The sequence below is a fragment of the Sminthopsis crassicaudata genome, chromosome 4 (assembly GCF_048593235.1).
Source record: "Sminthopsis crassicaudata isolate SCR6 chromosome 4, ASM4859323v1, whole genome shotgun sequence".
Lineage (NCBI taxonomy): Eukaryota > Metazoa > Chordata > Mammalia > Dasyuromorphia > Dasyuridae > Sminthopsis > Sminthopsis crassicaudata.
In genome coordinates this window covers 383,126,436-383,150,659 of record NC_133620.1, presented here as the reverse complement: position 1 = coordinate 383,150,659, position 24,224 = coordinate 383,126,436, and the positions used below count along the sequence as shown (strand labels likewise).

At 38.4% G+C, this 24,224-nt stretch overlaps 1 protein-coding gene across 7 annotated transcripts in view; it reads left to right on the top strand.

The window, feature by feature from the left end:
• The first annotated feature begins 4,931 nt into the window (after positions 1-4,931).
• Positions 4,932-24,224, top strand: part of SIPA1L2 (signal induced proliferation associated 1 like 2) — a 243,687-nt gene continuing 224,394 nt past the window's right edge. For 4 of the 7 annotated variants that reach the window (XM_074262406.1, XM_074262401.1, XM_074262400.1 and 1 more), the window contains exon 1: positions 5,213-5,563. The gene's annotated coding sequence lies outside the window, so the exon portion shown is untranslated. Of the gene's footprint in view, positions 4,955-5,211; positions 5,564-24,224 lie in introns of those variants that run through there. The other 3 variants (XM_074262403.1, XM_074262398.1, XM_074262399.1) reach the window with 2 other exon arrangements.

Here is a 24,224-nt window from a genome sequence, read left to right as displayed (position 1 = left end):
GTTTCTCCATCTTTAAAATGGGTACCGTAATGGTTTGCACAGTGAAGAAAAACAAGCTATTATTTTTTAAGGCTTTTCATCCTGGATGAAAAGTGCCAGTGATGCTAATAAGCCAGAATTATAGACCATTAGGAATGGAATATACCTTAAGGGTATCTACTCCAACTTGTGAAGAAATGTTCTCCATGTCACATAAGTGAGTATGGATGAGCTGGAAGGAGAGCCATGGTTTCCTGATTCCCCAGTTAGTGCAATCTGTCTAGAGTAGGTAGGGTTTTTGTCTTAGATCTCTTTGTGTCATTGGTTCATCTTGCATTGTTTTGCACTTAGAGCTAGTCCAGGTATGTTTGTTGATGGTGAATATTCATTTGGCTTAAATTTGTTGGGCTTTCCTCCCCTTTTGGAGAGAGGGTCAGGTATGTGACTTTTGTAGAGAGGGAAAATAAGGAGTTTTTTAGGAATCTGAACACGAACTTAGTTTTGGCAGTAACATGGCATCAATTATTATACATAATTATTATGTGCTTATAAGAAAAAACACAACCACAAAATTTTGTGCTGCAAGAGATCATAGGATGCTGAACTGGAAGGGACTTTAAAGGTCACTTAAGTTGACCTTCTCATTTGACAGATGAGGGAACTAAAGCTTAAAAAGATGAAGACACTTAATTCTAGTGACTTCTCTGTTGACTCTCTTTAATTTATCCTGGATGTATCTTGTTTGTACATAACTGTTTCCATGTTGTCTGATGGGGACTATGAGCCCTTTAAAATCAGGGATTGCCTTTTGCCTTTTTTTTTTTTTTTTTTTTTTTTTTTTTTTGGTATCTTGGCACTTATCATGGTATCTGGCACAGATCAAGCACTGAACAAATGCTTATTAAGTGACATTTTGTTCAGGGTCCTATAACAATTCAAGGTTAGACTTAGGGTGAGAATCAGATCTCTTGATTTCCAGGCCAAGGCAGTTTTTTGTCTATCTGATAAGCGTCCATTAAAGTAGAAGGAAAGATTATAGCAATATTTCTAGATTCTTAGGTAAATACGGTGAATAGCCAGATAAATGTTGGGCTCGAGTTTGCATTGGCATTTGTATCCCTTTGTCTTTGGAAAGAAAATAGATATAAGTGATATAGAATTCACTTCCATTAAGTCATAGTTCTTATACTCTTTCATTTATATTTCAATCCCCAAACAAAATAGCTCACATTTTTATGTCCCTCTGTAGACAGAACTTTATATACATTATCTTATTGGGTAAATCAAGCTGACATAGTCAGCTAAATGATTGGGGAGGGAATGCATACTTTGAATCTAGTCCCTGAGGATCATGATTGTAATTCATAAGTGAAATAAGGCTGATCCTGTAAGATACAGGAGATTAGAATCAGAGAGCAAGAATCAAGGGACTTTGGGCTAGAGGGAAGGTCAGTGAGAGAGGACAAAGAAAAGACATGAGAGGTAGTAATTCTAGCTTTTAGGTAGATATCATTTTACACTTCATAGTTGACTGCCTTCTTTTAAACCTTAGAACAATTTACAGCCATAGTTAAAAAAGGAAAGTTTTTCAATGTGATATCCCAAGGCCAAAATGATGAATTGATAGGATACCTGAACAGTGAGAATCATGGGTCCATGGTCTCAGCCCTTCCATCTAATATAAGTGGGTAGCCTACCCTGTTCTGTATGGCAAGAAACAAAATGGGTGTGGGAAAAGAAGAATTCAAAGGAAGTGGAGACAATTAATAATAACATCTTTGGTTTATTTTGTGGCCAAGGATGTTTAAAATCCTTTAGGAAGGTTATCTTCAGGATCTTCCCAAGGTCTTGAAGAGGGGAGGACAGATAGGGCTTGTGGAGGAGTAAATAATAATTATGGCTGAATTTTATATAGTACTTAACATAATCTCAATGGAGCCCTATAACAAGCCAGAAGTAGGATAAGTATTATATTAATAATAATAACATTTATTAACTGTTATCTCCCAGAGACCAGGGATTGTCTTTTACCTTTTTTTTTTTTTTTTTTTTTTTTGGTATTGTCCTTCCAACTACGTGAGGAATTTAATAAGTATTTATTGAATTAAATCAAAAGCTATCTTGTGCTAGGGATACAAATGTAAAAGTAAACCAGTTCTTATGCTCAAAAAGTTATCCAACTGTGCATACCCTTTGACCCAGCAGTGGGTCAAATACTGGGCTTATATCCTAAAGAGATCTTAAAGAAGGGAAAGGGACCTATATGTGCAAGAATATTTGTGGCAGCTCTCTTTGCAGTGGCCAGAAACTGGAAACTAAGTGGATGCCCATCAATTGGAGAATGGCTGAATAAATTGTGGTATATGAATATTATGGAATATTATTGTTCTGTAAGAAATGACCAATAGGATGATTTCAGAAAGGCCTGGAAAGACTTAACATGAACTGATGCTAAGTGAAATGAGCAGGACCAGGAGATTGTTGTATATGGCAACAACAATACTGTATGATGATCAATTCTGATGAACATGGCTCTCTTCAACAATGAGATGAACCAAATCAGTTCCAATAGAGCAGTAATGAACTGAATCAGCTACACCCAGAGAAAGAACTCTGGGAGATGACTATGAACCACTACATAGAATTCCCAATCCCTCTATTTTTGTCTGCCTTCATTTTGGATTTCCTTCACAGGCTAATTGTACACTGTTTCAAAGTCCAGTTCTTTTTTGTACAGCAAAACAACTGTTTGGACATGTATACATATATTGTATTTAATTTATGCTTTAACATATTTAACATGTATTGGTCAACCTGCCATCTGGGGGGGGGGAGGAGGGGAAAAATTAGAACAAAAGGTTTGGCAATTGTCAATGCTGTAAAATTACCCATGCATATATCTGGTAAATAAAACCTATTAAATGAAAAAAAAAAGTGAACCAGTTCCTGCCCTCAAGGAGCTTACATTATCCTCATTTTATAGATGAGACAATTAAGACAGTTTAATTCACTTGCCTAAGGTTACACAAGCAAATGAGAGACTGGACTAGAACTCCTATTTTTTATTTTCAAATACAGAATCCATATCCATTTCACTGTAGCACAGTGTGACTGGGATTTATGGGTTAAGAATTTCAGAGTTATGACTTTTAAAAACATGCACAGATTTATTTTGAGCTTTTTATTGCAAGCATTTTAAAATATGCTAGGTTTAAAGGGTGGGATCTTTATGCTTAGGGTATATTGTTTTTTGTTTGTTTGTTTAAAGCATAGTGAATTGGGTAGAACCTATGAGAAATTTTATAATCCTTATTCTAAAGATGAAAAAAATGGAGAGGTATAAAAGGCCTGTAGTTTACCTAAAGTATATGGCTCTACTGCAAGAGAGTATATAATTAAAGCTAGAAGGAAAACAACTCTGTAAGTCAGGGAGAAATCTTATATGTTTTCTTTGTACAGTGCTGGGCTCATGGGGGTCCATGATGAGAGTGCAGAAGGCAGACGGAGTCCAGGATGCCTTTCATGAAAGATTTAATTAGACTTTTCGTTCATAAGTGGAAGGCTATGGAAGTCAAGAAGGAAACATCATATGCCTGTTAGCAAACAAAGCAGGTGGTGTCCATCTCCTCCAGCTCACTGCTTCCAGAAAGAATTACTCTTAAATTATGTATCATAAAGTGATATATGGTTTTCACAAGGACATTAGAAATCAATTCCCTCACTTTTCAGAGGAAGAAACCGAGGGTCAGAAAGCTTAAATGATTTACCTCAAGTCCCCAACTAGCCCTCCAGCTTCCCAGACTTCAGATGTGCCCAGTGCAGCACAAGACATGAGATCCTAACCTCAGACGTAGTCAAAGATTCTTTTGCTATCAGACCTTTGCCTAACTTTTCAGTAACTAATGTTACTACTAACCATTTCATATTGTCAAGCAATTTTTTATACTTAACCTCAATTTCCTACGTGTAATTTAAACTCATTTCCTCTTCCTTTCTCTTCAGATATAATAATAGCCATCAAATGATAATTCTGTTACACTATATTAAGAAAAAGATTGGAAGAAAGGAAGAAGGCTGGTATTTGAAAGCAGCTCTCTCTACTAAAATCCAAGCAAGGATAGAATGTTGCAGGATGTTCCTACCGCCCAAATTCGCTGAGGCTGTGAAGGAACCCTTGGAGAGCAAGCTGTGTTTGTTTGCATGTAACGTTCGCATGCCCCCAAACTGATCTGGAACTGGGCTGAATCTAAGTTCTTCCTGGACTCGCTGTGGACTCAGTCGCTCCCGGCCAAGCGCTTTGTGGATGCTTTGGCTGGCGCTGGAGCTTTTATTTTTTGTTTGTTTTGCTTTTGGATAAAGCCGCTAACACTCAGTTTCCGCAAGGACTCGCATACAAAGCGACAGATGGGCAAACGGTTCCAAGGAACTCACAGCAGGTTTCGCTGTGAGTTTTAGGGGTTGTTCCAGAGAGGCTGCAAAGTCAAAGCAAGGGGCACTGGGGAAGAACCTGGGAACAGAAGCTGCGTGATGAGGGCACAGGGGAGGAACTAGCAAAGACCAGTTAACGTACCCCGCTGGTGGATTCTAACTAGTGCTTGGTAACCCAAATGCAAGACGATGGGAGTTAACATTGGAAGAGAGGCGGCGGTCGGGGTGTGGGGGAGGTGGGAGGATGATTTGCAGCCGCGGTCTCTTATTTGTTAAACACTGGTTATCTCGTTGGATAGCGGTAGGTAACCCACACCTGGAAATTCTGACCCAACTGCTCTTTTCGGGCTCTAAAGCATCTGAGTCCCTTCTTGAAGCACCGCCCTCCTCACCTCAGGCTCCAGGTTGCTTTGTTTTTAAAGCCTACCCCCCACCCTCGGGATGTGGGAGTAAAGTTTCGGTCTCCCGGGAACGTTCCATCCAGACCAGTGCTCCCCACAACCGTGCGTCGGATAACAGAGACTGATTCCGGAGGAGAGCCGCGGTGGTGCGTAACAGGGACACCTCCCAATCCCGAGTCGCTGGGTGGTGTTGGGGGCCAAAAGGGGGAGGGCTGGAGAAGGAAGTCAGCTGGGGCCAATAAGAGAGGGAGTATTGAATTGGGAGGAAGGCTTTCAGCGGGAGGCGGAGGGAGGTGTGGAAGGGAGGGAGCCGGAGACTGTGCGTTGCAAGCGGGGTGTGGAGGAGGAGGAGCAGCGGCAGCTGTAAGAGGCGGAGGAGGAGGAGGAGTTCTGTGCGCGCACCCTCCCCTCTCTTCTCCTTCCCCTCCCCGTCTGTCGGACAGCTGAGGAGAACCTAGACGCTGACTGCAATCTCAGCACTGGCTCCCCCGACCCTAGCGAGAGCGAGGGAGCAATTGCAACTCTGAGAGGCGCGGGAGGAGAGCGGGGCTCCGCGCAGCGCTGCCTCGGGTCGGGTCCTGTCCCGCGGACCTCCTCCCCCCGCCGCAGGGTCTGGCGGGGAGGGGGAGTGTGTGTGCTGGGGGGAGCCGGGGCTGGAGTCGGAGCGAGCCTCGGAGGAGATGGGGAACCCGGGAGAAAGGCGGCGGGAGCAGCAGAAGCAGCGGAAGCCTTGTTTCGCTCCGGGGCTGTAGCAGGTATGGAAAGAGCGCGTCTGAAAACCCCGACTCTTGGCATTGGGGGAGCAAAGCATCCTTGTTTTCGGGTGCGAATCTATGCGGTGGTGGAGGAGACCGGGGAGAAGAGGAAAAGATCCTTGTGATCCAGTAGAAGTATCCATGGGATTTGGGGGGAGGGTCGAGAGCGCATCCCGGGGATTGACTAGGGTAGCCTTTCCTTAAGGGATTTTGCATTGTGGGAAGGGTAAGTGGGGGTTACGAAGAGAGGTGGGGTGGGTCTTTTTGAGTTAAAATGGGGGGTTGGGCTATTGATGGTGGAAAAGAGCCCCGCGCCTGACAGTTCTGGGAGCGAGGGCGCAACTGTGCCGGGGGACCAAGAGTGCAAAAGCAAAGCTTACTGTGAGTTAGTGTTGTGTCTGCCGGAGGGATGTCTGCGCGCAGACCCCCTGCGGGCGGCAAGACAAGCTGCGTTTGCAGTTGCCCCCTCCCCCCCCCCGCACCCGGCGCCCCCCTTTCAACGAGGAGTTGCTGCATCTTAGGCATTCCTGATGCTTTCTTAGACCAATCTGTAATAAAAGAGAAGCAGTTTTAATTTTCCCTAAAGTTACTGAGAGAAAGGTGGTCCTTTTGTGGGTGACATTTACTGGGTAAATCTATTTGCGTTCACACGGAATCTTTTTGCCATCTAAAAAAAAAAAAATTGGCAGATTTCTTTTTTTACCTTTCTTGTCCCTTGCGGGTTACCAGATTAATTTACTGAAGGTTTGTTTCCTTTCAAAGACGTCTGTACTAGGCGAGAGAGAGGGAGGGCACTTTGTATCTAACAGGGATCCCAGCCCCCCTCCCCCTACTTCGAACAGAGTAGGTCCCCCAAGAATACTAGAATATAAGGATCTTAAATAGTCAGTGCGCACTTTCTTCCCTCCTCCCTGTTCTCACCCTTCCCGTGCCCCGCCACTCCCTCCTGGTGCCTTTGATCTCGTTCAGGTCTTAATTACATTTTAAAAGGTAGGTAGGCTCTTAATCCATGCATCTTGGGGAATACTGCCATTGTACGTTTCATTCATTTCCAAAATTCTTGAACAGCCAAAGCGAATTTCGATTCTTTGTAACTATCATTGAGGGAAGGCTTCCTGGGTGAAGATTATTTTCATTATCCCTCTTTGGCTGAGATCTGCCAACATTAACCTGTTTCTGTTAATATTATCCAAGATAACTACCCCAAATGTGAATTTTTAAAAGCCAAATGGACCAGTGAATGCTACGCAGGGAAATCACATTTTTGGTGAAACTGAACTTTGAACATTACCTTTTAATTCGGTGTCTGTTGTTGGTGGGTAAGGCTTATAAAAATTAGTCATTGGTGCTGGTTTGCTTACAAAGTTTGACAACATTTGTCCGAATTTTGCCTCTTTGCTCTTTTGTTTGCAATTTTCATTTCTTAACATTAACACTAGATGGCTTTCTTATATCAGTCTTTTGCCGAATGTGGTTTCAGAGTTGTCTGTGACTGCTGCCTAGTGTTCATTTCCCAATTCCTTTAATTCTTTAGGAAGGAATTATGAAAAGGCTGTTGCTTGATGTGACATATTTATACTGTCTAGCCTAATGTCTTTGAGAGGTCAAAGTGTGATCTCAGGCATCCCTATCATCTTTTAAAACTTGGGTACCATATTTAGTAAGATGTTTAATATAGTTTAGGATTTTTAGTGTTTCTATTTAGGGAGATTCTATCTGGGAGATACTGGTAATAAATAGTTTTCTTTTTTTCTGACAAGAAAAATCAGTTTGAGTTGACTGCTGGATATGCTTATTGAAAAGGATTAGAAAGGTGGACTCTGTTGGGTAGCTTTGTTTGTTCATGGGAAACTGTGGTCCTTGAGTTTTTGCATATAAATAGTTTATACTGTTCTCAGGGAGTCTATGATCTGGAAGAGATTTTGCTATGATAAATATTGGGGATAGAGGTATCTTTGCTTTAAGTCTCACAGAGTGATATGTTGACTTTTATTTTGAAAATTGATTTCCCTTTTTGAATTATACAGTGAATCATAAATGGACATTTAGGCAGAAATAGGCTGTCCTGTTACTATTTTGAAATACTAGTTGCCCCAAGCAAAACCCAAGCTATTTTCCTGAATTTTCTTTAGCTTTATTGTGCCTAAGAGGTAGGTTTAGCAGGTACTGGAAGGCATAGATGTAACATAAAGACTGTTGTTTGACTGAAGGCCTGTTTAACAAATAATCTTTTGATTTTGGTCAGAAATTATGTGTATAGAGATGCTTTCAGTAACTGAAACAAAACTGCGTAGCATCTGTGTGAAGTAGGGAGCAAAGCAGGCCTTGATTTTCATCAGTTTCTACAAACCACCCATAGATGAAGGGAACCTAACCTGGGTCAGAAATGAGAGCAAGCATTAAAAAAGTTAATCAGCAATTTAGAAATTTATGTCATAAGATCAGAGAGCTAGAGCTGGAAATACTGTCTAGTCCTGTCTTCTTAGTTTTCAGAGGAAGAAACAGAGATCTGAGATGAATGACCAAGGTCATGAAAATCTCAGGGTAAGATCTGAATATAGGACTCCAAATAGGTGGCAGTGGATAAGATTTCAGATCTTGAGACTAGAAGACTCATTCCTGAGTTCAAATCTAGCCTCAGATACTACTAAGTGTGTGACTCTGGTCAGATTATTTCATCCTGTTTACCTCAGTTTCCTCATCTGTAAAATGAGCTGGAGAAGGAAATAGCAAATCAGTCCAGTGTCTTTGCCAGGAAGAGTCAGACAGGACTGAGCAACAACTTGACTACATAGCTACTACTTCATTAACTGTACCATGCTGTATCTGAAGGACTTGAAGCAAGGGTTATGAATTAAGGGGAAAAAAAAAAGCCTATGTACTTTTGACTACAAGGTATATGAATGGGACTTTGTCCTATAGGTAGGTCATTTAAATTATAATGGATGAATCCTTTAAAGATTTAAGAATCAGGAAGACTTGGATTCCTGTAAAGTCATATGTTAGCTGCGGGATGCTTTTTTTTGGTCTGTTTCCTCATCCACAAAATGAGTGGGTTGGATTTTATATCTAAGGTCCTTATCAACTTTTTAAAAAAATATAATTTTCATTTTCAGCTTTAAGTTTATAGACTATAGACTTTATGTGTATATATAGATATAAAGTTAGTAAGCATTTATTAAGTGCCTACTGTGTACCAGGCATTATCTTAATTACTATGGATACAAAGAAAGGTAAGAGGGCTTCCTGTCCTTAAGGAGTTTACAGTCTGAGGAGAGACACAACAGAGAAAGCACTATTTAAAGTAGAGCTTTGGGCAGGATAAGGAAGAAATAACCAATGGAGGGAAGGCACCAGAATTAAGATTAATTGGGAAAGGTTTTTCTGAAGATGGTAAGCTTTTAGTAGGGGGGTTAGTGCAGATGATGACTCAGCTCATGGGATCATTATCTCAGTCCTCCAAAGTAGTTAGGGGACTTGTTATAGTGAGTTTTCACTTTAACATGGGGAGGCTTAGTTTAAAAAAACACTTATGTAAGCATCTGCATGCAAGGTCTTGAAGTGGAGGATCTAAAGTAAACCATCTCAGTGGCAGGAGAGTGGAGGAAGGGGGAAGAAATCCTAGGAAAGGATGTATCTGGAGTAATGGACCCCCAAGTGCATGGGGTCTTCACAAAGCCGGGCTGGAGGTCTTCAGAATTCTAGTTGTCCTTCATATCTGAAACAGCTTCCTGGGGCCTCCTGACCTAGGAAGGCCTGCAGTTCTGGCCAAGGGATTTTGAGATTGCTTTGTCCTTGATGGTGTCCCCAGCAGGGAGATGCTAGGGAGGCTTTGGGAGGGGAGCACAAGATCTGAGAGGTTTCCAGGAACAAAGGTCCTACTGGTGTCCACAGCAAAGGTAACTTGACCTCTGTGTTGTGGCTGTGTTGGAAATTTCTAAGAAACTAGAAAGTGGGAGTTGTTTGGGAGAGCTGCAGCTTATTGAATCAGAGTTTTGTCAACACCTGTCCTCCTTGAGCTCATCTCCCTGGAGCCTCGGGGTAAGGGAAGTGAAGCCAGTGAGTCATTTAGGAAATCTGCCTGTTCATGAAAGTGTCATGCTAGTAAGCCACTCTGCAAAGGGACACTGGCACTGTTTGGTAATCTGAACTGGCTTCAAAGGCCTCTGGTTGGTTGGGTAAGCAAGGCTGGTTTATAGAAAGTTCTCTTTATTACTTGTTTGGGGAAAACATGGTGAGTGGAAATGTATACAAACTCCCTCATGATTCTAGAATGTCTGATAATGTGTTCAGGAACTTTACTAAAGGACTTTGGACTTCGATCAATTTTTTTTTTAAATTTTATTTTTATAATACACATTGCTTTATGGATCATGTTGTGAGAGAAAAATCAGAACAAAAGAGAAAAACCACAGGAGAGGAAAAAAATAGAAAAAAGTGAACATAACATGTGTTGATTTACATTCTATTTCCATAGTTGTTTTTCTGGATGCAGATGGTGTTTTCTATCCAAAGTTTATTGGGATTGTTTTGGACTCTTCTTCCTTTTCTTTTTCTCCTCCTTCTCCTTTCTTCTTCTTCTCCTTTCTTCTTCTCCTTCTTTCTTCTTTCTTCTTTCTTCTCCTTTTTTCTTCTCTTCCTCTTTCTCCCCCTCTTCTTTTCTAATTCTTGTACTTCTTCTTCCCGTTGAATATTTATATTAATGAACACTATTATGATGTTGTCTAGTTACTTATTAGGGCTCCAAATAAAATTGAAATACAATATTGAAAACATGAAACTGTATAAAAAGTTTGACGACTGATAGGAGATAACAGTATTCTTGCTTGTGTGGAAGAATGAGAAGACAATCCATGGCCTCTATAATATTACAACACATGTAAAGTACTTAGCAAACCTCAGATAAATTGTATTAAGTACCTGCTATGTGTCAGGCACTGTATTAAACACTGGGGATACAAGAAAGGCAAAAGAAGGTCCAGGAATTTACAGGCTGATGGAAGAGACCTAAAGCAGGCTATTGTGTACAGACCAGGATAAGCAAGAAATGACTAGCTGAAGGAAGTCACCAGAATTAAGAGGGATGGGGAAAAGCCCTGAGCTGTTAGGAAGATGAGGAGGTCTGAGAGAGCTTAGCTCTTGAGCAGGTCATTGCCTCTCAGTAAGTACCTCAATACCATGCATAAACTCACAGAGAGCAGGAAAGGCACCCCAACTTGAACCCATCATTTTAAAGAGGAGGCCCAAGGTTGCTGAATGAACCTCTCCATGGCAGGAGAGAGGGGGTGTTGGGGGAATGGGGCAGTGAGAGGGTTAAGCTATATTCCCATTAAGGTATCTCTTCTAACTTTGCTTTAATCTGTGGGATGCGGCAAAGTCAAAAAAATACATAATAATTGCTACCTCTTAGATAGTACTTCACATAGGATATCCTTTTTGATAGTCAAAAGAAATCTGGGAGGTTCTGATGTTCAACTGCTTCTTAGAGGCAGCTCTAAAGTGTTAAGGCACAAAACTTCTTAAATTATGGGTATATAACTGAATGTGGGGATCGTGAAAAATTTGTCAGCAGAAAAATGTATCAAATATTCTACTAAGATTTAATTCTTTATGCAAAAATAGATGAGCACATCCATCTCATTAGTATGCAGATTTGCTTTCATTCTTAATAAATACTAACATTATGAGTATACAAAGAATTGTTTAAAAATATATTTCTTTGTGATCTTTGATTTATATATCTATTTTTTGATTTAAAATTTTTGATCTAAATTTTTGATTTATATATCTATTTTATATACCTATATAACCTGGGTCAAGGAAAATTTTCTTGGGCAAAAAGGAGTTATGAGTGGAAAAAGTTTAGGAAGCCCTGGTATAGTGGATAGAATACCTGGCTTAGATTCAGGAAGATCTGAGTTCCAATGTAGCCTTGGATATTAATTAGCTGTGTGATACTGAGTAAGTTATTTAATCTCTGTCTACCTTAGATATGGGAATAATAATTATATCTATTTAGGATTATTATGAAGATAAAATAAGATATTCATGAAGTGCTTTGTAAGCTGGAGTGTGGCAGAAATGTTAGTTAAAAATTTCCCATTTTCACAGATGAGAAAATTGAGGATCACAGAATTGAAGTGATTTACCAAGTGTGATCCACTTATTATCCGAGGTGTGGTTTGAATACCAGACTTTCAGACTTGATGTAGCATTTGATAGCATAGAGTAGGCTGTTCCACCTGACTAGTGAGGTAGCTCTTATTCTTCCCTCTTGCTTAGAGATTTCTACTAAGATTGATAATCTGGTTTGGTAATTCATTATATTTCCAGCCATTGTATTTTTCCTCTTCTCCTATTTCTTATGGAGACCCTGTGGTTTTCAGTTAAAATAAAATTTCGGGCGAGGACCCCATTTTAAGGAGGGATAACAAGGTGATATAAAAGAAATGTCAGAAGTTCAGAGAGAAATTCATCTGATCCCTTTTCTAACTTGATTTATAGACTTGCGATCATACACATTAAAAAAAAAAAAAAGACTGAAGTCTGAGGGAGCCAAATTTGACCCACTTCTGGAATTCCTCCGTGGTGAATCGACTGAATATGAGATTTCACATTAAGCTCAACTAAATCCCTAGATGTTTTCCATAGACTGCCCTCCGTATGGAAGCTGAATGGTGGAAGAGAAGACAGACTGAAGTTGTCAGTTGAATGTAGCTGAATATAGGCTTTGTTTAAATATTTATGACATTTTAAAACGGGGTTCTGAAATTAATATGTACAATACCTGGCAAGAATGCAGTGCAGTATTGCTTAAACAGGTCTGTTCTTTTGCTTTATTTTATAAAGTTAAAATTGCATTGAAAGAAGAAAGATTTAAGATTCAGTTTTTTCCCCTAACTCTTGAGCATCATACAACTTCTCTTTAGTTATTGTAATAACCTCCTGTTGGGGCCCAGTGACTTCTTTTTTTTCCTCAGTTACAGGTCAGGTCTGCATTTTATTTTTCCTTTCTGGTATTGCTTTGATTCCTTCTGGCTCAGCTCTTAAGATCCCTACTTTTTCCTCTCTCTAGTTAGGAACTTAAATTCTCAATTATAAATAGAGTGTGACCAAGTGCTTTAACCAATTGAAACAGGCTTCCTCTCACACCTAATTAAAATGCCTTGGATTTCTATAGGTTTATGCCATGTTAGTACCTTATTCACATCTCTGGTTGACCCAGGGGTATCGGGACTTAGAAAAATTTATTGTTAAATATTTTAAGAGGAAATATCATTAATACCTTGATAATGTGATATCATAAAATTTAAACTTTTCCAGGTAAAAAGTTCGTAATTTTTGAGGAAATTTTTGAAACAATACCTGTAACTGATTTCTTTCTTCCTCCTCTTCTCATATTAGTGTGTGGATATGTTTTACATATTGTTGGACTTAATAGCTTTGGAAGAATTAGGAGCAACTTAAAATAAAGAGGATGGAGGGGTAAAAGTGTGCGTTCCATTTCTGCCATAAGAAGGGGTCACCGCCCCCCTCTCACTCCTGTGGATTTATGAACCTTTAAGAAGAAAATATCTGACCACACTGGACCATGATGTTGTGTAAGAAGGTCTGGACTTTTCAAATTCAAATTCTAATTGGTTAATAGAATCTTTGAGTGAGACTTTGCTTCATTTACAGAAAGGATGGAATCCACTCCATTTTTCTCAGCATGTCACTTGGCCACTGAGAATAGGGATTATATATTGTGGGATCATGGGACTGTAAGAGAAGAGATCATTTATATTTGCTCTCTTTGAGAAAACAGCTTGGAGGTGAAACCTGTAGGTTTTTTGGCTGATTTATTTAGTTGCTTTGTACTTCATGGGGTAAACTTTCAGCAAAGAGCTCTTAGTCTCATTTTCTCTTTTTTCCCTTCCCCCCTTCCCAAGTTTTCTTTTTATTACCAGGTGCTAGAAGAAAATAATGTCTTCTTTAGATTGGAACCTTCCTCCTCCCCAAATCAGTACAGCCCATAGTACTTTTAACAAAGTAATTGCATCAATGAAATACTAGTAAAGTCTAAATCAAGATGAAACTTGTGGGATTTTTACAGTCAAGAGGAAGAATTCAGTAACAAAAAAGTATGCAGTAGTTGGATAGTTAATTAAAGCAGAGTAACTTTTTCCGGTCTCTCCTCCAAAAGCAAACACTTCACCTGCCTTCTCTCCTCCTCAGAAAGGCTTGTGAATCAGCGGGTGTTCCGTAGGAGCTGCCCCACTGCCCCTGAATGCATTGCCAGGTGGTTTAATTAGGTAGCACATCACACTTGGGTCTCTGACCTAGGTGAACAGTCTTACTAATATATATATATATATATATATATATATACACACACACATATACACATATACATATACATATGTATATGTGTATATGTATATATATGTATATATACACGTATATATATATACACACGCATATATATATATATACATATATATATACACACACCATTGGTCTGCTATGAGGATCAGATGTGAGATGGGAGCTGTCATAAATCCACCACTGTTATTAGAAAACTGTTCCAGATGTGTGCAGCAGTAATGTATTTGTGTATAGAAATACAACGGTATTTTTTGTGAAGCTTGAGACTCACTTGTAGATCATACACCATTTTGTTGATCTTTTTTATCGTTATCCCTTCCATGTTTTCTATCTCCATTGAGATTTTGAGATATTGAAGGATGGCAAATGGGAATTGTATGGAAGATTTGTGGAAGCTGAGGAAAATAGGTGAAGACCTAAGATGATACAGAAAAATTGCAAATTCAGAAGTATACTATACCATACCATAATACCATAATTATTCAGCTTTTTCTTTGATATGAAGGGAAGGCCAAACAATTTTACATGGATTTTGCTGTGCCCCTAACTTCAATGATGTTAAAGAGTTAATTGTGGTGTCTCTTTACTGTCTGATTTTTTTTTTTTTTTTTTTATGAATCGGCCATTAATACCACTTTTCTTTCCCACCATTTTTGATTACTTCATGTTTTTCCTTAATTATCTAATAAAGATAATTTGTTCAGTCTTTTGATATATAGCTTGCAAGTGTATTTTAAGAAGGTTTTCCAGGTTCATTGTTATCTGATCTTAAAATGGTATTGAGGCCCTTGGTAAAGAAATCTCCAAACCAGAAATCGGAGTGTTGCAGAGTTAGGTGCTATAGTTACATGGAAAGATAAGTATTAGATTTAAGTAAGTAACATGTTACTGGGGGACGATAGATGGTATAAAAGATATCCAAGGTGTATATGACTGCAATTAGAATTTAGCTGCCAGAATGAGAAAATACAAGTAGGGGCTATAAGATTTGCATTGACTGGTGCATTCCCTTCCCTTCCCCCTCTGCTTTTCTTCCAAGCCCCCAAATTTTAGAAGAGGAAGTAATGAACAGGAATCTCACAAGATTAAATGGTATGAGGAGATTGTGATGTGTAATAGCAGAATTGTCTCACTTCCTGGCAGCTCGTGGACCTGCAAGTCACTTAAAATCCTGGACCATGGTTAGGTGAATTAAGGAGCTTGAACTAGATGACCAGTGAGAGATCATTCAGCGCTATATTTAGGATCTTGTGATATTAGAAAGGATCCTATGATAGAGAGCCAGCCTCTAAGAGTCATAGCCTTGAACTTGCCAGCTGGAGAGCACTTGAGGAGCTAGGGCTGCTAGTCAGCAGGGTGTGAGGAATGGGAGACCCTGCTGCGCTAGGGAGCCCCAGGGACGAGCCAGGGATCTTCTAGGAGGGTGTGGACGTCTCAGCTTTCAGATCTGGCTCAGCCTTTGGATTTGGTTTGGTCCAAGGCAGTCTAGGCAGAAATGGAGAGTTGCCAGCCCCTTCCAAGTCCTGACCTTATTCTGATAAAATAAGTATTTCTGAGTCTGTTTTCAGATCCTATGAACAATTAAGTTCAGCCTAAGATCATTAAAAAACAAAACACTTGATAATGTTTTGCAGCAATTATGTCAATTGCTTTTTTAACTGAGGATTATAAAGTGTATTGAATATAATTTTTAGATCTAACTTTCCATATTTGACTTAGAAATAAAATTGATTTATAGAAACATGTGATAATTATAAAATATGATATAAGAGAACTATTTACTGAAGTTGTTGACTACTTCATTTTTTTATTTGTATAGTATAGGCACTTAATAGATGCTTAATAGTATTACTAATAAAATAATAACTAGCTAGTATGTGTGCATGTGTGTAATATGTCACTTTAAGCTTTGCAAATACTTTATGAAGTATTCAATTTTGTCCTCACAACAACCCTAGGAGATATATGCTATTATTACCCCCATTTTACATATGAAGATAACTGATCACAGAGTGGCTTAAGTGACTTGTTTTGGATCACAGCTAGGAAGCTTCTTAAGTTTGAATTTGAACTCAGATGTAATGCCATCTTTCAGGATTTGTGATTGTTTTTTCTATATGTTTAAATTTATGTAGTAGGTCATAATTCTCTATGTGTGTGTATATGTTCATATATATTAACAACAAAAATTATATATGTGTGTATATACATACACACACACACACACACATATATATATATGTAATTTTTGTTTCATATATATTCCTACACAGACATATATATCTAATTTTTGTTGTTTGTTACTTTGTTGTTTTTCTAAGATGATCTTGGTGACTTTTCCAGAACCTGGTCAAGGAGAAGAGAGATGGTGACAGATGGCTTTGCCTGTTGTAGTAATGATGATGTTACAGGAAATACCTTCTGAAGTTTATATTCCAAAAGTTTCCTGGAAGGCAGCCCTCTGAAGTAGAGATAATGCTGTATGTTGTGGTTAGGTACAGAGATAGGTTTCTGTCCTTTAAATTGGTAATATCAGAAAAAAAACTTTCTTGGCAGTGAAAACTCTGGGAAAGCACATGGGGAAAAGAAAGATGAGATTGTGATTTCATTGCTACAGCAAACTCCTGCTTGAAGCCACCAAGACAGGCTGTCAAAGAAAGTTCCTTGAGAGTTTTGCAAAATTAAATCATTTGCTCAGGGTGATACAGTCAGAGAATGAATTTGAATCCTGATCTTCTTGGCTTTCAAATCATTTCCCTGTCCACTATTCCATGCTGCTTATCAATTGTCCCAATACTAATAATGAAACAAACACTAATAAAATGGAATGATGATTTACATTTATCCTTATTGTCGGATTTTTTGAGGAAAAGTGTGTTATTTATGTGTTGATTCTAAGTCAAAATGGATGACACTTAGTATTTCTTTTTTATTTTAATTTATTCATTATTTACTTTTTCTTAAAAGTTTACAACTTTCCTCTATCAATAGGACTGTTTTTGTGTTTTTGAGCTCCATAACAGATCTGATTCATAAATGGAATGAAGATAGATGTTCCTAATGTAATTAACCACAAGCAGAAGGGGAAAATTAATCATAAAATCATAAAATGTCAAAGCTGGACCTTAGAGGTCATTTAGGCTAATCCTCCTTATCTTATGGATAAACTTTTAGCTTTTCTCGTTTCCTTAAGTGCCTTCTGCAAGGGTTGGGTGCCCGTATGTATTCGAACCAAGACCTGAATCCAGTTCTTCGGACCTCGGAGCCGATTCAGATATTTATGAGGGGTCTGCAGGGGCTGAGCTGCGGCCGAGCACAAAGGCCAGGATTTGGGGCACGTTCTCATTCCTAGGGCTAGGTGATGAGTCAGGCCGGACAAAGCACCGGCTTTCCTTATCTCTACAGTGTATACTCCATCCTGGGCCGGGCCTGGGATGTCTGGGGCTCCCCACGGGTCGTTAGCGCTGCGGCTCCAGCTTCAGGGGAGGATGGAAGGAGGAGTTTCTGCCTCCCAGACAGTCCTGGATGACTGATTCCACCGTGGGGCTGTCTCGCTGAGTAAGTACTCTGAGCCTCTTCCCACTCCCTTAATGGGGGTTTGACGGAGTTCCAGACATACCGGGGCTCTTTCCACTCTAGCTCATTAGAGAATGTTTGCATCCCTGCTGGAGAGAGGGGGAGTGCGTGTGAATGCAAGCCTGGGGTGGAATTAACTCAGGGGCAGGTGGCGAGCCAGGTAGGAGCGCGCTCTGAGAGAGAGGAAGGGAGGGAGATGGGGGGGGGGGGGGGAGAGAGGCAGCCAGCCGCGGGTCATTAAGAGATAGTGGGGCTGGCTGCTTGTTGGAGGGGTGGGGAAGCACGGGATGGTTAGGAAGTAGGGAAGAGAAGCTTGAGTTTATCTTGTCAAAGACTTCTCATGTTTGTGGGATATTAACAAGCTAATGGTTTTAGCAACTTGGGTACTATGATGTATCTATTTTTAAAAACCACAAGGTTTTGTTTTGTTTGAAGCAATTGAGGTAACTGACTTGCCCAGGGTCACATAGCTGGGAAGTGTTAATGTCTGAGATTAGATTTGAACTCAGGTCCTCCTGAATTCAGGGCTGGTGCTCCATCCACTGCGCCACCTAGCTGTCCCATAAAGATAGCATTTTTTAAATGCCTTCCTGATGATAATTTTTAAAAAATCAGGATAAAACATCCTGATAATATTTTTTTTTTTGTTTTCCTTACAAGAGCCCTGTGAAGCAAGCGGGAAGGATTACCCATACTTGAAGAACTAGAAAACTGAGGCACAAGGAAGTTGTGACTGACTTAGGGTCACAAGGCTAGTTAAGAAAACTGAACTTCGTCAGTTTTCCAATGACTCCTAAATGAGCATCTTGTCTTATAGACAATGTTTGTTTGCATTTCTTGTTTAGAAAGACCCCAGCACTGAGATACCTAGTGAGTTCCTTAAGCAGAACTTACCATATTGGTTCCAATTCTATATAACTGAACTTCATTATCGTTTTTTGGCAGTGAATATCTTGTTTTATAGACGATGTTTGTTTGCATTTGTAGTATAGAAAGACTTTATCACTGATTTCTCTAGTGAGTTCCTTAAGTAGAAAATACCAGACAAGTACCAAGTCTATATCCCTAGACCATTGTCATAATCTAAACTTTTTAGACATCCATCTGAAATACACATATAATATGTGACATACATCATACCATATCAGTGCCAGTTCTAGATCCATGACCATATTCTAAATTTTTCTGGCGTCTATCTGTAGATATAAAACACTCATATAATATATAACAGATGTGTATAACCTTTATAATATATTTATACAGAACACACATTTCTCTATCCCTCCATCTATTTCTCTCTCTCTCTCTCTCTCTCTCTCTCTCTCTCTCTCTCTCTGTCTCTGTCTCTGTCTCTGTCTCTGTCTCTGTCTCTGTCTCTGTCTCTGTCTCCTTCTCCTCTCCCTCTATCCTCTTGTGACTGAGTCTCCCTAGCTCACTTGGGCTGTATGTATCTTGACCAACTTACAGATTCTATCCCAATACTTATCCACATGGAAGCTTTAACCTATTTTTAACTTATGGGAAACTTTCTAAAAACATCATTTTAGTTTAGTATGATAATTCTTGGTGTTTCTCTACAGCAGAGTTTATTTCTGAAAGAATGTAAAGTTGACACAGTGTATTCTGTGAAATAGGGAGGAAAAGGGGAAGGGACCCCCAAATGGCAGTTAAGATGAAGACCCTATTTTATTGTACACCATATACTTTGTATACCAGTTAGCATCTCCTTAAGTGACTTGGTGGCCCTTGATTGCCCAGAGCCTCACCATATTGATTACTAGACTTAAGGTGGACACCTGTTTTTGACTTTAGCTTTATGGAAGACTCCTAAGCTAAAATGTAGCTTTTTCAGCAGCAGCAGGGTCGAGCTGGTAAATATTTAACAACTGGCTTTCTGGGGGAAAAAGATGCATACCTAACATACTTTTAAGTTCAGTCAGCATTATTATTATTTTTTTCTCCATCACTTTCTTAAATCTAGACAGTTAACAAAACAACAAATCAAATCTGATTTTGTGCCACTTGCCAATTTGTGAAGTGTGAATGCTCTCACTGAAAATTTAACAATTGGCTCTGGGGAGTCAAGCTGACAGTGCACAGAACATGGACAAAGACAAGGCAAACATAGATTTTTGGAGTGTTTTACCTTATCATAAGATCATAGGATTTGCTAATTATTTGAAATCTTGTAATTTGTGATGAGTTAGCAAATTTACTGATTAAATCAGGTTATGTATTGAGATAACCAAGTGTAAAGGACCGTCTTACCCAGTATTTGAACAGAGAACTACTTTTTTAGCTTTTGAGATCCTGCCAGAATAAAAAACTGTAAGAGGAAAACAATTTTTGTTTTGCACTTTATGCTTTGCTATATTTGCATAATCTTTGTTTAAGTGAGTTGGATGTGAATCCCTAAATAAATTCCAGGCATTTAAATATTTAAAATAATTCATTCGCAGTACTTTACTCACCAAAAGAATAAGTACTTACAACAAAGAAAATAACACCCTTGCAGATGTAGGCCTGTATAGACTTTGTTCACCTTGTCATTGAATTATAAAACATTAATAGTGAAGCTAGAATTTGAACATTCATTGAACTGCTTAGCTGGCTCTTTTCCAAAATATTGTTTCGATGCTAGAGAAAAGCAGGATGATTTATTGGCGCTCTGCCAACTGAAAAGAGAACTGACGTAATCACTGACTTAAACTTCTTTGCTCTCACTCCTAATTTTAGTACAATGAAATCTGGGTGATCTGTTCCTGCTGTTTCCTTATATCTGCTTATGGGAAACTTTCTAAAAACATCATCTTAGTTTAGTATGATAATTCTTGGTGTTTCTCTCCCTACAGCAGAGTTTATTTCTGAAAGAATGTAAAGTTGGCACAGTGTACTCTATGAAATAGGGAGGAAATGGGAAGAGATCCCAAATAGCAGTCAAGATAAAGAACTTAGTGCTTTGTGGACTACAGGCACTCAAATATTTGTTAAATGAATGAGAAATCCATGTTAGATCTTGTGGTCTTTACAGAGATGTCTCAGGTGTGATTTCTGTCCTCCATGAAGAACTTTTGTAATTTTAAAAGTTAGATGTTGTAATTGGTTTCCATATTGTCCCCCTTCTTCACTTGCTTTTCCTTTGTGCATTCCCTCATAGACCTGATGAGATAGGGAAAGTAATATGGCTGCTGCTCATACTTCTTGGAGCTCTCCAAATAGAGGCCTTTTTTTTTTTTTTAATTAAGGCTTTTTTAGGGGCAGCTAGATGATGCAGTGGATAGAGCACTGTCTCTGAAGTCAGAAGGACCTGAGTTCGAATGTGGTCTCAGACATTTAAAACTTCATGGCTTGTGACCCTGGGCTCGGCACTTAACCCCAATTGATTCAGTAAAAAAAAAAAAAAAAAGTATAATTAAAGCTTTTTATCTTCAAAACATATGCATAAATAATTTTCTACATTCACCCTTGTAAAATCTTGTTCCAAATTTTTTATCCCCCCCTTCCCTTCTACCTTCTCTCCTAGACAGCAGGTAATCCAAAATATATTAAACATGTGCAATTCTTCTACACATATTTCCACTATTATCATACTGCACAAGAAAAATCAGATCAAAAAAGAAAAAAAATTAGAAAGAAAACGACATGCAAGTCAACAACAACAACAACAAAGTTAAAATACTATGTTGTGATCCACATTCAGTTCCCATATGCCTTTCTCTGGATGCAGATGGCTCTCTCCATCACTAGACCATTGGGACTGATCTAAATCATCTCATTGTTGAAAAGATTCATGTTCATCAGAACTGATCATATTATCTTGTTATACAATGATCTAGTTCTAGCTCATTTCACTTAGCAACTCCAGGCCTTTCTGAAATCATCCTGCTGATCATTTCTTACACAACAATAATATTCTGTAACATATGCCATAACTTATTCAGCCATTCTCCAGTTGATGGGCATCCACTCAGTTTCCAGTTTCTTGACACTACAAGAAGAGCTGCCTCAAACATTTTTGTACCTGTGGGTCCCTTTCCCTCCTTTAAGATTTCTTTGGGATATAAGCCCAGTAGAAATACTGCTGGATCAAAGGGGATGCATAATTTGATAGTCTTTTGGGCATAGTTCTATAATGCTGAGACCTTCTAATAAAATGGAAAACTATCATTCTATTTGTCTTGCCATGTTGCCTGAAATCTTTTAGCTCTTGCCATGTACCTTGCTGCTACACCAGTCAGACTCCCAAATGCTCATTTGATTTGCCCCAAGACTGCTGGATCTTGCCCTTTTCTCCAGCATGGAACTCTTAGGGCTTTTACCATCTACTTTCTTACAATATTATATTTTTTTTTCTATCTCAATTAGACAGCAAGTAAACATTTACTTAAAAACCTACTATGTATTAGGCACTGTGTGGATAAAAACACAAAAAAGAAAAGTCCCAGTCCTGGAGAACTTACAATCTTATGGGGGGGAAATATTTAAAAAAAAAAAAAAAACAAAGCTGAAAAGGGATGGAGAGCACACTAAGGGAAAGAGAAAGTCAGTTGTACATTACAGACTAGCAGCCTTTTGCTCCTGGATTTATTAGATAACCACACTATCAAGTTAATTCAGACCAACCAAAACCATCTGAGAAGGAAGCTTCTCATTTTCTTCTGCCTTTTATCTTAACATATGGATGCTTTCCTCATTCCTTCTGGTCTTGAAGTGTTAGTCTCGTCTCCCTGCTTTTCACTCCCACTCTGGTGTCCTCATTTTTATCCCTTATTGACTTCTGAAAAAAACATGATTTTACATATATTTCTCCCGTTATGGCACAGGATTATAGATTAAGCATTAGAAAGAACTTGAGAGGTATGGTCCAACCCTAATCTTATAAATGAGGAAGCTAAGGATTAAGTGATTTGTTTGAAGTTATACAAGTGAGGCGACATATTTAGAATTTTAACTCAGGTCTTTGGATGTGATTTTTAGTCACTTTTTTTTTGCCTTCCTAGTTTACTTCTGTGTTATATGGGATTTGAATTCATTTTCATTTCCTTAATATTCATTTTTCCTTAATGCTGTAAAAATGGCTTTTTGTACCTATTAATAAATATATTCTAAGTCATTGCTTAGTGATTATGAAATTTGACAGTTTCAATTCAGTTTCTTTGTTGAAATTGAAGTTGTCAGTGATGGAATCCAAAAAACACTATTTGATCATGTTTATATTAGAACTTCTTAAAAGTGTAACTCAGTCAAATAACTGAATGTTAACTTAGACTGTGGTGGTGGTGGGTTACAGTAAAAGACATAAAATATTCCAAAAAGATTTAATTCTTTATGTAAAAAAATGAGATAGATACTTTATTAATGTGCCCATTTGCATTAGTCTTTAATAAATGATAAAAGTATATGTGTACCAAAAATTATTTTAAAATAATTTTCTTTATAATTCATTATCAGTAAATGTTTGATTTATTTGTCTATTTTATATATTTATGTGTCCAGAGTCATCCAAAAATTTCTTGGGCAAAAGGGGGTTGCAAATGAAAAAAGTTTAAGAAAGTCTTGTCCTGTAGTGTAAGTTAGGGAAGCTGGTAAGTTTGTGTTTCAATTTCTCTGCTACTCTTCAAGAAAAAATGATAGGAAAATTCAAAGTTACAAAACAAACGAATGAAAAGATTCATTGACAGTATTGCTTTAAAAAACAGACTTCCTGAATGCATTTAAATTTTATAAAAGTTTTGATTTATATAAAATTATTACATCAAGGAAATCAGACATAGACCATATTCTCTGCTTTCTTTGATGCTTACCAGAAATTACTGAAATATATCATCTTCAATCGCTTTAGTCTCTGTGCCTCTCTAGATGATTTCTGAATTAACAAAGCAGTTTCAAGGAGAATTGATTGACATCATTCTCTAAGTGGTGATTAACTTGTCTCTTTTGCAAGGTATACAGTAAAACTGATTTTCCCCCCTCTCTATTGTCATTTGCAAAGATTTCTATGTCATAAACCTACCCAGATGAAGTTAATTCTACTTGACAGGAAGAGAGAGTGAAAGATGTGATAACTTGAAAAAAAACCTAATAACTTTCATAGATTGAATATTTCTAACTGGAAGAGAATATTTATGGAGGACAGGAAATATGTCCAGTATTCTCTTATCATTACTTCCATAATAAGTGGACATACTTAGTGTGGAAAAGACTGAATCACATTGAGATGTTTGTTCAAAGGAAATATGTTAAGGTACATATTTGAGATTCAAGGAAATATGTTAAGGTACACATTTGATTCAAGGTCATATACATGTATATTGATTATAGGGTTTTTTCATATGCTTATATTAAACTTGCCCTGTTTTCATTATAAAACTAATTATTTCAGGATTATCTGAAATAATAGTAGCTTTAAGGGTATGAGGCGGAAACAGGAGCTAAACTCAGGCAAACTCCATCGGGTCTGGGGAACATATTGGCTGTGTAGTGTCCATAGCATTGAATGAATCCCCTCACCTATTTCCCCATTGGGATGGGGTGTAAGAGGGAGAATAGTAAAGTCCAAGCCAGTTCCAAGTCAGGAATTCCATATACTAAGCTGTTATCAGTAACCAGAAGTCAACAATAATAGTAGCTAACATTTATAGAGCACTTATTATCTGCCAAGCGTTGTGTTAGTACTTCACAAATATAACTCATTTGATGCTTTCAACAACCCTGGGAG